The sequence below is a fragment of the Drosophila bipectinata genome, unplaced genomic scaffold, assembly GCF_030179905.1.
Source record: "Drosophila bipectinata strain 14024-0381.07 unplaced genomic scaffold, DbipHiC1v2 scaffold_263, whole genome shotgun sequence".
Lineage (NCBI taxonomy): Eukaryota > Metazoa > Arthropoda > Insecta > Diptera > Drosophilidae > Drosophila > Drosophila bipectinata.
The window spans coordinates 38,522-50,331 of NW_027222913.1; the positions used below are offsets into that span (position 1 = coordinate 38,522).

The window sequence follows — 11,810 nt, forward strand, 5'->3', positions numbered from 1 at the left end:
GATTGTGATTCACGTAACTGCGCCATGCTTACACGCGCCTTTTCATTACCTTTATACATCTAGATAAATGTATAAATACATAATATCGTACATAAAAATATGATACGTCACGCTCACAGCCTACTTACTTTTATTCATTACTATAAGTGGAGTATAGTTCGGTGGAGTATAATTCGCGCTGTCGAACGGGACAAAAAGTATCCTATGTCCTTCTCCTGGCTCTAAGCTACCTCCCTACCAATTTTCACTCAAATCTGTTCTTCCGTTCTTGATTTATAAGTGGTGTAACATATAACACGACTTTCTGTTATATATATAGAAGAAGAAGAAGATAGATAGATTAATATATGTAAGTTATCCAACCCATAAATCCAGGCCACTTATGGCTTTTCACTTATGAATTTTATAAACAGTATTTTCAAACTCTGCATTTGCCTACGGCTTTCTCTTTGCCTCTGAGGTCCGATCTCGGTTCCCCATAAACAAATCAAAATCAAAAGTAAACATCAGCTTCCCTCCGAAGCCCAATCAACGCTTAATCGCGATCAGGTTAATCGAATTTCACAATGTGATTTGTGTGTAATAGATTTGTTTTGGGATAAGATTTATAATTAAGAAGTCAGTCCTTTTTTGGCCGAGACCGCGAACGGTTGACGGGAAATATTTAAGAAAATCGAAAGTGTCTTGTAATAATTAAGTTTAATATATAAAGGTTTAACACCAAGTTGTATAATTTAAAATAAAAATTATATTTAATTAATTCACCATCTAACAACAAATTTAACTGGCACATACAGAATGTCAAGAAACGCTTACACACTAACAATAAACTTTATTTTTCTACTTTCCATGCAAAATTAAACACCATCTATTAAGTTTTTTTTTTTATTTTTTTAATGCATAACGAGTTTCTTATACTTCGGATCATTATCTTGGTAAAATTTAAAAGTGGACTTTGTAATGGGTAACCGTTTGTAGGCGAGGTGTTGGGGTGCTCGGATATGGCCGCACGAATGATTTCCGGCTACTGGCTCGTCAGAAAGGGGGGTGATGGTATGTGGCCAATAAAGGCCTACGGCCTTATTATAATAAAAAAACCTTCAAGACGAACCAAAAACAACAAAGGAACAGACCGGACAGCAGTGTTGCCGTCAGCATGTTACAGAAAAAGGCTAGATTGATTATAAAAAAAGGATAGAAAAGGACAAAAATTAAAAAAAACGGACAAAAAACAAGACAAAATATTTTTTCCATAAATTTTATGTAATATCACTCTTTATTGGTGGCCAAATCGTTTAGAACATCGTCAATGTCATCATTGCAAGCTTCTAAACTTTGATTTTCTGTAGATTGGTTGCTTCCAATCATTTTTGATTGTTGCTTAGGAATTTCATATTCATGGCAACATACGCCTTTCTTGCGTAGCCCAAACCTAAAAAAGAAAAAAACAATTTAAATAAATTTGTGAAACAAAAGAGTATTAAAATATTTATCTGATCGATAAAATCGTATTTAAAGTTTCTATTTGCAGTTGGTTGCGCAATTTGGGTTTTACCAAATTAGCTTGGCTAATAACACGCTGAACTTCTGCATTTGCAAGACACATCCACTGCACCAGATACGGTGGATTTAGCCATGAATCACGAAACTTTTGCTTGTAAATTTCTTTTGGCATCTTTCCCGCCCAAATTTCACAATAAAAGTAACAATTGTATTAATCGATACATACGATATACGATTACAACAGGGTTGCATTAATTATCAAGTGCTGCTATTGATATAAAAGTAATGTACATTTGGATTACTTTTCAGCACTTTACACAAAAATAAAAAGCAGATAAAAAGGCCAGGCCAAAATAAAAAAAGGACAGATAAAAGGCTAGGGGATGTTTTAAATTTTTTCCGGCTGACGCAGTTAAAAACCGGACAGATCTGTCCGGAAAAAGGATAAAACGGCAACACTGCCGGACAGAACAATTTACGAGATATGACGGTTTTTAGGCAAAACACCAATTCGGGGTCAATCGGGTGGAATCCGCTTCTGGTGTTGCGGCTCCTTTTGTGCCCACCTTGGCCATAATTTCTGCCCATAATAATAGGATGGCCCCTTGAAGGTGTTAGGGAAGAGGTTTCTTAGCGGAAATCAAAACTGGAGCTATCTTTAACACATTATAAGCACTTTATTGTCATTAAAAACAAAACAATTTAATAACTAGCATATTACAAAAGTTTACTATTAATTTTAGGAAGTAATATAAATTATTAAGCGCCAATACAAAAAAAAAATAGTTCAAAACCAAACTAATTTCTTCACAAGATTGCCTTAAGTGCCTCTGGTTGGCACCATATATACATGCCAAATAAATGCATTTAAATTTCTTTAAACTTTTCTGTTAACGACCGTACGGGACTTTTATGACCGTGATGTGCACTTATTTTTCGAATCTTCAAGTTTTGCTCTACTCACAATAGAGGGAACTCTCAATAATTGTTTTATAAGCAGTATTGATTATTACATTATTTTTTCCTCAATTTCCGTCAGGGATCCACGAAAGCGCTTTCCTGGGCTGCGGCCGAAGAGAAAGCTTACAGGAAGAATTTTTTTTATAAAAAAAAATTTTGATTCCTTTTAGGGAGACATCACTTTACTTAGAAATAGGCACCTTGCGCGATCATAAGGCCTTCTACGGGTCAATGCACTTTCTAATGAAGAAAACTGGCGAAACTTAAAATAACTATAAATGTACCTTAACTTACCCAAACCCGTTGGAGGTTAATGGCCATTCCTAAGCTCCAGATTTTCGCCACGGCACTAAACCACACACTTTGTTGCTGTTGGCTTTCGGAGTTGGGCATCCGAAAGAAAATTAGAAAAGAAAATCGCGATCCGGACCATCTAATTCTCCTCTTCCTTCATGACGACCGGAACTGAGGTTAGGTTAGGTTACTTAATTAATTATCGAATTGGACTTTTTCTGGGGGATTTTTCCTTCTTTTCAATTTTTCCCACTTCACATGATTGTGTTTTCTTATAGCTAATTTATAGGGAAAACTGGTTTTTAACCTATCCCGACTGGACCCAGATCCAGTTTAAAACTGGACTCTATCCCGACTTGGCCTTAGATCGAAGAACGAAACCCCACGTTTGGGGGGAATACACCGCCGCCGACCGCCGAGTTAAGAATCGAGTTTCCTACTAAAGCTGCGTTCTCCTCGGTCCTCCTCTGCCTGTCGACCCACAATCACAGCCGATGCAATCACCAAAAAGGAAACCATCCATATAATCGCCGCAGAGCAATGGCATAGAGTCACATACCCTTCGAGATATAATCATTGAAATTTTTTTTCCTTTCATTTCCGAGGTTAAACCTAAGCCAATACTAGGTTAGGTTAAGTTAGGTTGAGGCGGCGATGAGGGGCCGGTGTCTGACCCCCATCCACTTGAGCCGCTGGGGCTCCTTGTGATACCGCACAGGCAAGGGTCCTACAAGAGGACCTCTCCCTTCCCATTACTTATGTGCCCAAGGGTGTTTTATCCTTCCTGCGGCGGCTCGCGGTCCCATCCAGATTTACGGATGAAAGCTACGAGTCTGTGTGGAGCGACCTCCCCGAGGTCTTTAGGTCTGTGAGTATTGCTGCGCCCCAGCGCAGGGCATTGACACAGGAGGTGCGCGACTGTCTCTTCCTCTTCTACGTCCCCACAGCTCCTGCAGTAGTCATAATGTGGCACAGCTAGTCTAGCCGCGTGTGCTCCTATTAACCAATGTCCCGTAATGGCCTTGACCGCCAGACTACAGTCCTGCCTATTAAGGGCGATAAACATCATTGACCTCTTCCTAGATCGGATGGGCCATATCATGCGGGAGTTTCTGCAGTTTTGGAGATTTCTCCATTTCCTCAGTGATGCGCGGTTAAAGTTGTCCCTGCATTTTAGCCTACACGTAGCTAAGGGGATACCTACTGGTTCCTTCTCCGGTAGGAGAGGATTGGTAGTACCTACTCTTGCCAGTTCGTCGGCGGCGCAATTACCCTCGTGGTCCCTATGCCCGGGTACCCATATGAGGTGGATGTCATGCTGCTCTGCTATCTCGTTAAGAGATCTGCGACAGTCATTCACTGTCCTGGAGTTGGATGAAAGACCGTCAAGGGCTTTGAGTGTAAAAGCGGGTAAAACAGCTTTTCCACCAGCTGTTTGATTAGCGGGTGCGGGGGGAGGGGCTCCTGGTCGTGGCCCATATACGCCGAACATATCCTTAGAGGGCCATTCGCCTCTATGGCTGCGGCTACGTGGTCTTCATTGCTAAAATTGGGTAGCAAAAAGAGGTTAAGGTTCTTTTTTGCGAGGATGCAGGCTCGCCTTTTACCTGTTGTATCGGCTTTACAGAGCCTAAACTCCGACGCCCCCAACCCAAGAATCCTGTCTCCTAGGATCCAGGGTTCCTGGATGAGGGCCACATCAGCTCCACTCTCGGCGAGGTGGAGTTGGGGGGCAGCTGACGCCGCTTTACTGTGATGGAGGTTTATTTGCAAGATCGTCAGGGACATCCTTACAAGTCTCAACCCCAGCAATTTCTGCCTCCGTCTCGGAGCTCAGCAGAGAGTCCTCCTCCATTCCGACTCCACTGAGTGCCCTTGCCAAATCGCTTTCCTCCGAGGTGTACCCTTCCAGGATGTCCTCCTCCTCATCCGACATTCCCTCTGGGTGCCCCTCTTCGGTCGGCTCCTCCAAGTCTGGCTCTTGGGTATCTGCCTTCAGCCCGATACCTCCTGGCTTGGCCTTCGCATCGGATTTGTAGATACGGACCGAAACGTGTTCGAATCCGTACTTCAGCCGGTGCTCCGTCCTCTCCAGGGCTTTAACGGTCTCCTCGTTGAGTGTGAGGACGACCTGCCTTCGCAGTCCCACCGCCTCCTCGATCTTGGCGACTCTCCAGTCCGCCGAGGGAAGCGTCGGGTTGCACATCCTAAGCATCGTTAATATGGTTTTAGGGTCGGCTGGCTTTTCAGTGAGCCACACTCGCGTCCTCGGTTTGCTAGGGATCTCGTCCCAGTCAACCGCCACCAGCTTAGCTCCAGGGTAGACCTCTCCAAGCGATGCAACCATCCGCTTGTAGGTCTCCACCGATCGCGCGTCTTGGCAGGCAATCACCTTGACGCTACCCTGATACCATCCTGCGTCTTTGCAGGATCCAATAGCCAATACTAGGACGCTTTTCAAAAATATAGAACGGTTCTCAAAAATACATCGCCAATTTTCAAATTTAAATTAACCAAATTTCACGACTTCACAGCTCCAAGTTTCAGATGGAAAAGAATCATTGCCCGTTCGACTGGCAGCCATTAACCCTAGCCTTTCGCCTTTCCCTTTTTTAGTCGCTCCTTGGAACTTTCTAATTTTCTTTCGCTATTAAGTGCCTGTAAGCGACTGCTAGCTGACCTAACAGAGACCGCTACCGTAACAGCCTACCCTAACAGAGCAGGTACATTACAAATCAGACTTGGGGCTTAAGCTTACACATCCACAAGACTGATCAGACTGTAACTGCTAGTGCCGCAAGTCCTTCGCGTGTTAACTTCCGATGCTCCTACCTTGCATGTCTTCCAGCTCATAAATAGAGTTTCCTATCTTGCTTCTGATCCTCGCCTTTACAAACACTTGGCCTAATTTGGTGGTTGTAACCAGCCTGAAAATTACTTTAAAATTACCTCTCAAATTGCTTTCCCAATGTTTCGGCTGACAAATTCCTCAATAAAGAGTATGTTGCGCCAGAGGTCGTCATCTGCTGCCCAAAAACATATAGTATGGTGTAGATCCCAGACCAGAATGAGTTGCAGACCTCAACGCACAGCATATCTTACTAAGATTTTCATCCCAGTCCTTTTGGTCACTGCGAATATAGGCACGAATGCCAGCAATCACATAGCGATTTACCCGCACCGAAGCATTAGCCTGAGGAGCGTGCACTGCCGTCAAAATATGTTTAATGCGATGACTCCTAAGCCATTGAAATTTTTCTGATCTAAGCTGCGACCCGTTGTCGGACACAATGCTCTGGGAAATTAAATGTGTGAAAAAGATCCTCCATAAGGTATTTGAGAACTACGTCCGCTGCAAGTTTCTTTACTGCTCTGAGAAAAACAAACTTGGAATAATGATCTAACACTATGAAAATTCCAATATTCCCGCTACGCGACCTAGGATAAGGGCCTATAAAATCAATATAGAGCCACTGGAAAAAACTCTGCGACTCGACTGCCTCTCCTACAGGTGGACTTAACGGAGTGTTCGGAGCTCTAGTCATCATACAACTTTCCCTTTCATGCTGAAATATAGTCCTTCACGTCATTCACCATTCCTGGCCAAAATTAATACCGACGATTCCTCTCAAGAGTTTTGTGAATCCCGCCGTGAGACGCTAATGGATGGTCATGCGATTTCTTTATTACCTCCGGGATCATAGTTTTCGGTATCCACAATTTCCATGCGTAAGCATCTTTGAGGAGTTCCCCTCTAGAATGTTTGGAGCGTCAATATACTAGTGAATCCACGATTTTCAGATCCGGAAGTTTATCTAAATTATTCATAATCCCCTCCATCAACTGTAAAAAATCAGCGTACTTGAAATATTTGGAGTCGATGTCCACCAGCAATCCGTGATAGAAGTCTACTGCCGCTCTCCGTTCATGTTCAACTCTCGACAAAACATCGGGCACAACATTTAGTTTTCCCTTTCGATGCTCGATTGCGAACCGAAACCCTTGCAGCTTTAAAGCCCACCTTGCCAATCTGGTGTTTAAATCATTCTGCGACATCAGCCACTTTAAAGACGCATGATCCGTGATGACGGTAAATTCTAGACCCTCTACATAAGCCCGGAATTTCTTTATGCTTATTAAAGCAGCAAGGCATTCCTGCTCTGGAAAATGGATCTCTGGATCCGTTCGAATACCTCCATCTCCTATTATATGTCCCAAGTACTTTACAGTGCGTCTACAAAACTTGCTCTTCTTTACATTCAATGTTAAATTTACTTCTTGTATATATGTATATATTGTATATATTCTTCTATATGTATATATATGTGTTCAATATGTATATATTGTATTGTACATATTCTTCTATAGATATATGTTGTAAAAATAATCACAAATTACTTTTCAGTGATTTGTTGAGGAAAGACTACATATATTTTATATCAAATGAAAAACACGTGGCATGCTTCAATATCATTGTTTTGTTTACGACTTCTGGTTAGAAAACAGTTACCAAAATGGTTTTATGATGGTAAGTTTTCTGAAAATGGTACAAATTACTTTAATGTAATTGGTTGACGAAAGTAAAAACCATAACAAAAATAGACGGCATGTTTTAATATAAGTGTCGTTTTTACAACTGTTGGTTAAAAAAATATAAAAAAAAACATGGTTTTTTGCTGGTAAACGCTGTAAAAATAACCACAAATTACTTTTCAGTGATTTGTTGAAGAAAGACTAATTATATTTTATATCAAAAACAGACGGCAAGCTTCAATATCATTGTTTTGTTTACGACTTCTGGTTAGAAAACAGTTACCAACATGGTTTTATACAAATTATTTTCAGTGATTGGTTGACGAATGAATTAGAAAACTACACATATATCATACCAAAATAAAAAAAGACGGCGTGTTTCAATATAAGTATCTTTTTTACAACTGCTGGTTAGAAAACTATTTAAAACATGGTTTTTTGCTGATAAATGCCGTAAAAATACTACATAACTACATATATTCTATACCAAATAAAAAACAAGTGGCATGTTTCTGGTAACTGACTTCTGGTTAAAAAACAGTTACCAACATGGTTTTATGATGGTAAGTTTTCTAAAAACGGTACAAATTATTTTCAATGATTGGTTGAGAAAAGAGTGAGTAAAGTAAATATATTTTATATCAAATGAAAAACAGGCGGCAAGCTTCAACATCATTGTTTTGTTTACGACTTCTGGTTAGAAAACAGTTTCCAACATGGTTTTTTGATGGTAAGTTTTCTAAAAATGGTACAAACTATTTTCAGTGATTGGTTGACGAAAGAATTAGAAAACTACACATATATCATAACAAATTAAAAAAAGACGGCATGTTTCAATATTAGTATCTTTTTTACAACTGCTGGTTAGAAAACTATTCAAAACATGGTTTTTTGCTGATAAATGCCGTAAAAATACTACATAACTACATATATTCTATACTAAATAAAAAACAAGCGGCATGTTTCAAAATCATTTTTGTTTTTTTACGACTTCTGGTTAAAAAACAGTTACCAAAATGGTTTTATGATGGTAAGTTTTCTGAAAATGGTACAAATTACTTTAATGTAATTGGTTGACGAAAGTAAAAACCAAAACAAAAATAGACGGCATGTTTTAATATAAGTGTCGTTTTTACAACTGTTGGTTAGAAAACTATAAAAAAAAACATGGTTTTTGTGGATAAATGTTGGAAAAATATAAGTGGAAAAATATAAATGTTGATTTATAAGTGGTGTAACATAAAACACGACTTTCTTTTATATATATAGATTTAATAGAAATAGTTTTAATATTGATTTCTTACAAATATCAATAGAGAGTGCAGAGGCTCTGGTGGTGCTTCAAGTTGAGGCAATTTCACTTTCCCGGAAGCGCAACACAATCCTTTTGGTTCGTTGTTGAATTTGAGAGCCTGACTTTGAATTTGACTTCGTTTCTAACTGACATTTTGACATTTTCATTTGACATTTTCTTCTTAGCTGTCTGCCTAAATAAAAAAGTATGGGCCAGGGAGGAACGCTGTCGAACGGGACAAAAAGTATCCTATGTCCTTCTCCTGGCTCTAAGCTACCTCCCTACCAATTTTCACTCAAATCTCTTATTCCGTTCTTGATTTATAAGTGGTGTAGCATAAAACACGACTTTCCTTTATATATATAGATATAGATTGCTATATACAGTATACATATACAGTATTCTTTTATATATATAGATTTAATAGAAATAGTTTTAATATTGATTCCCCACAGCTCCTGCAGTAGTCATAATGTGGCACAGCTAGTCTAGCCGCGTGTGCTCCTATTAACCAATGTCCCGTAATGGCCTTGACCGCCAGACTACAGTCCTGCCTATTAAGGGCGATAAACATCATTGACCTCTTCCTAGATCGGATGGGCCATATCATGCGGGAGTTTCTGCAGTTTTGGAGATTTCTCCATTTCCTCAGTGATGCGCGGTTAAAGTGGTCCCTGCATTTTAGCCTACACGTAGCTAAGGGGATACCTACTGGTTCCTTCTCCGGTAGGAGAGGATTGGTAGTACCTACTCTTGCCAGTTCGTCGGCGGCGCAATTACCCTCGTGGTCCCTATGCCCGGGTACCCATATGAGGTGGATGTCATGCTGCTCTGCCATCTCGTTAAGAGATCTGCGACAGTCATTCACTGTCCTGGAGTTGGATGAAAGACCGTCAAGGGCTTTGAGTGTAAAAGCGGGTAAAACAGCTTTTCCACCAGCTGTTTGATTAGCGGGTGCGGGGGGAGGGGCTCCTGGTCGTGGCCCATATACGCCGAGCATATCCTTAGAGGGCCATTTGCCTCTATGGCTGCGGCTACGTGGTCTTCATTGCTAAAATTGGGTAGCAAAAAGAGGTTAAGGTTCTTTTTTGCGAGGATGCAGGCTCGCCTTTTACCTGTTGTATCGGCTCTACAGAGCCTAAACTCCGACGCCCCCAACCCAAGAATCCTGTCTCCTAGGATCCAGGGTTCCTGGATGAGGGCCACATCAGCTCCACTCTCGGCGAGGTGGAGTTGGGGGGCAGCTGACGCCGCTTTACTGTGATGGAGGTTTATTTGCAAGATCGTCAGGGACATCCTTACAAGTCTCCACCCCAGTAATTTCTGCCTCCGTCTCGGAGCTCAGCAGAGAGTCCTCCTCCATTCCGACTCCACTGAGTGCCCTTGCCAAATCGCTTTCCTCCGAGGTGTACCCTTCCATTGTCCTCCTCCTCATCCGACATTCCTTCTGGGTGCCCCTCTTCGGTCGGCTCCTCCAAGTCTGGCTCTTGGGTATCTGCCTTCAGCCCGATACCTCCTGGCTTGGCCTTTGCATCGGATTTGTAGATACGGACCGAAACGTGTTCGAATCCGTACTTCAGCCGGTGCTCCGTTTTCTCCAGGGCTTTAACGGTCTCCTCGTTGAGTGTGAGTACGCAGCCAATACTAGGACGCTTTTCAAAAATATAGAACGGTTCTCAAAAATACATCGCCAATTTTCGAATTTAAATTAACCAAATTTCACGACTTCACAGCTCCAAGTTTCAGATGGAAAAGAATCATTGCCCGTTCGACTGGCAGCCATTAACCCTAGCCTTTCGCCTTTCCCTTTTTTAGTCGCTCCTTGGAACTTTCTAATTTTCTTTCGCTATTAAGTGCCTGTAAGCGACTGCTAGCTGACCTAACAAAGACCGCTACCGTAACAGCCTACCCTAACAGAGCAGGTACATTACAAATCAGACTTGGGGCTTAAGCTTACACATCCACAAGACTGATCAGACTAACTTCCGATGCTCCTACCTTGCATGTCTTCCAGCTCATAAATAGAGTTTCCTATCTTGCTTCTGATCCTCGCCTTTACAAACACTTGGCCTAATTTGGTGGTTGTAACCTGCCTGAAAATTACTTTAAAATTACCTCTCAAATTGCTTTCCCAATGTTTCGGCTGACAAATTCCTCAATAAAGAGTATGTTGCGCCAGAGGTCATCATCTGCTGCCCAAAAACCATATAGTATGGTGTAGATCCCAGACCAGAATGAGTTGCAGACCTCAACGCACAGCATATCTTACTAAGATTTTCATCCCAGTCCTTTTGGTCACTGCGAATATAGGCACGAATGCCAGCAATCACATAGCGATTTACCCGCACCGAAGCATTAGCCTGAGGAGCATGCACTGCCGTCAAAATATGTTTAATGCGATGACTCCTAGGCCATTGAAATTTTTCTGATCTAAGCTGCGACCCGTTGTCGGACACGATGCTCTGGGAAATTAAATGTGTGAAAAAGATCCTCCATAAGGTATTTGAGAACTACGTCCGCTGCAAGTTTCTTTACTGCTCTGAGAAAAACAAACTTGGAATAATGATCTAACACTATGAAAATTCCAATATTCCCGCTACGCGACCTAGGATAAGGGCCTATAAAATCAATATAGAGCCACTGGAAAAAACTCTGCGACTCGACTGCCCTCCTACAGGAGGACTTAACGGAGTGTTCGGAGCTCTAGTCATCATACAACTTTCCCATTCATGCTGAAATATAGTCCTTCACGTCATTCACCATTCCTGGCCAAAATTAATACCGACGATTCCTCTCAAGAGTTTTGTGAATCCCGCCGTGAGACGCTAATGGATGGTCATGCGATTTCTTTATTACCTCCGGAATCATAGTTTTCGGTATCCACAATTTCCATGCGTAAGCATCTTTGAGGAGTTCCCCTCTAGAATGTTTGGAGCGTCGATATACTAGTGAATCCACGATTTTCAGATCCGGAAGTTTATCTAAATTATTCATAATCCCCTCCATCAACTGTAAAAAATCAGCGTACTTGAAATGTTCGGAGTCGATGTCCACCAGCAATCCGTGATTGAAGTCTACTGCCGCTATCCGTTCATGTTCAACTCTCGACAAAACATCGGGCACAACATTTAGTTTTCCCTTTCGATGCTCGATTGCGAACCGAAACCCTTGCAGCTTTAAAGCCCACCTTGCCAATCTGGTGTTTAAATCATTCTGCGACATCAGC

At 41.5% G+C, this 11,810-nt stretch overlaps 1 long non-coding RNA gene across 5 annotated transcripts; it reads right to left on the reverse strand.

Moving 5' to 3' along the window:
- Positions 1-1,242: 1,242 nt before the first annotated feature.
- On the reverse strand, positions 1,243-8,957 carry LOC138927456 (uncharacterized). 5 transcript variants are annotated; one of them, XR_011443952.1, is made up of 4 exons: positions 8,595-8,891; positions 2,758-2,928; positions 2,650-2,703; positions 2,254-2,585 (listed from the first exon to the last, which is right to left on the reverse strand). It is a non-coding gene; the product is annotated as an uncharacterized lncRNA (long non-coding RNA). The 5 variants fall into 5 exon arrangements; XR_011443951.1 differs by having other exon boundaries at positions 2,253-2,716; positions 8,595-8,886; XR_011443950.1 differs by having other exon boundaries at positions 2,259-2,684; positions 8,595-8,868.
- Between the last annotated feature and the right edge of the window lie 2,853 nt (positions 8,958-11,810).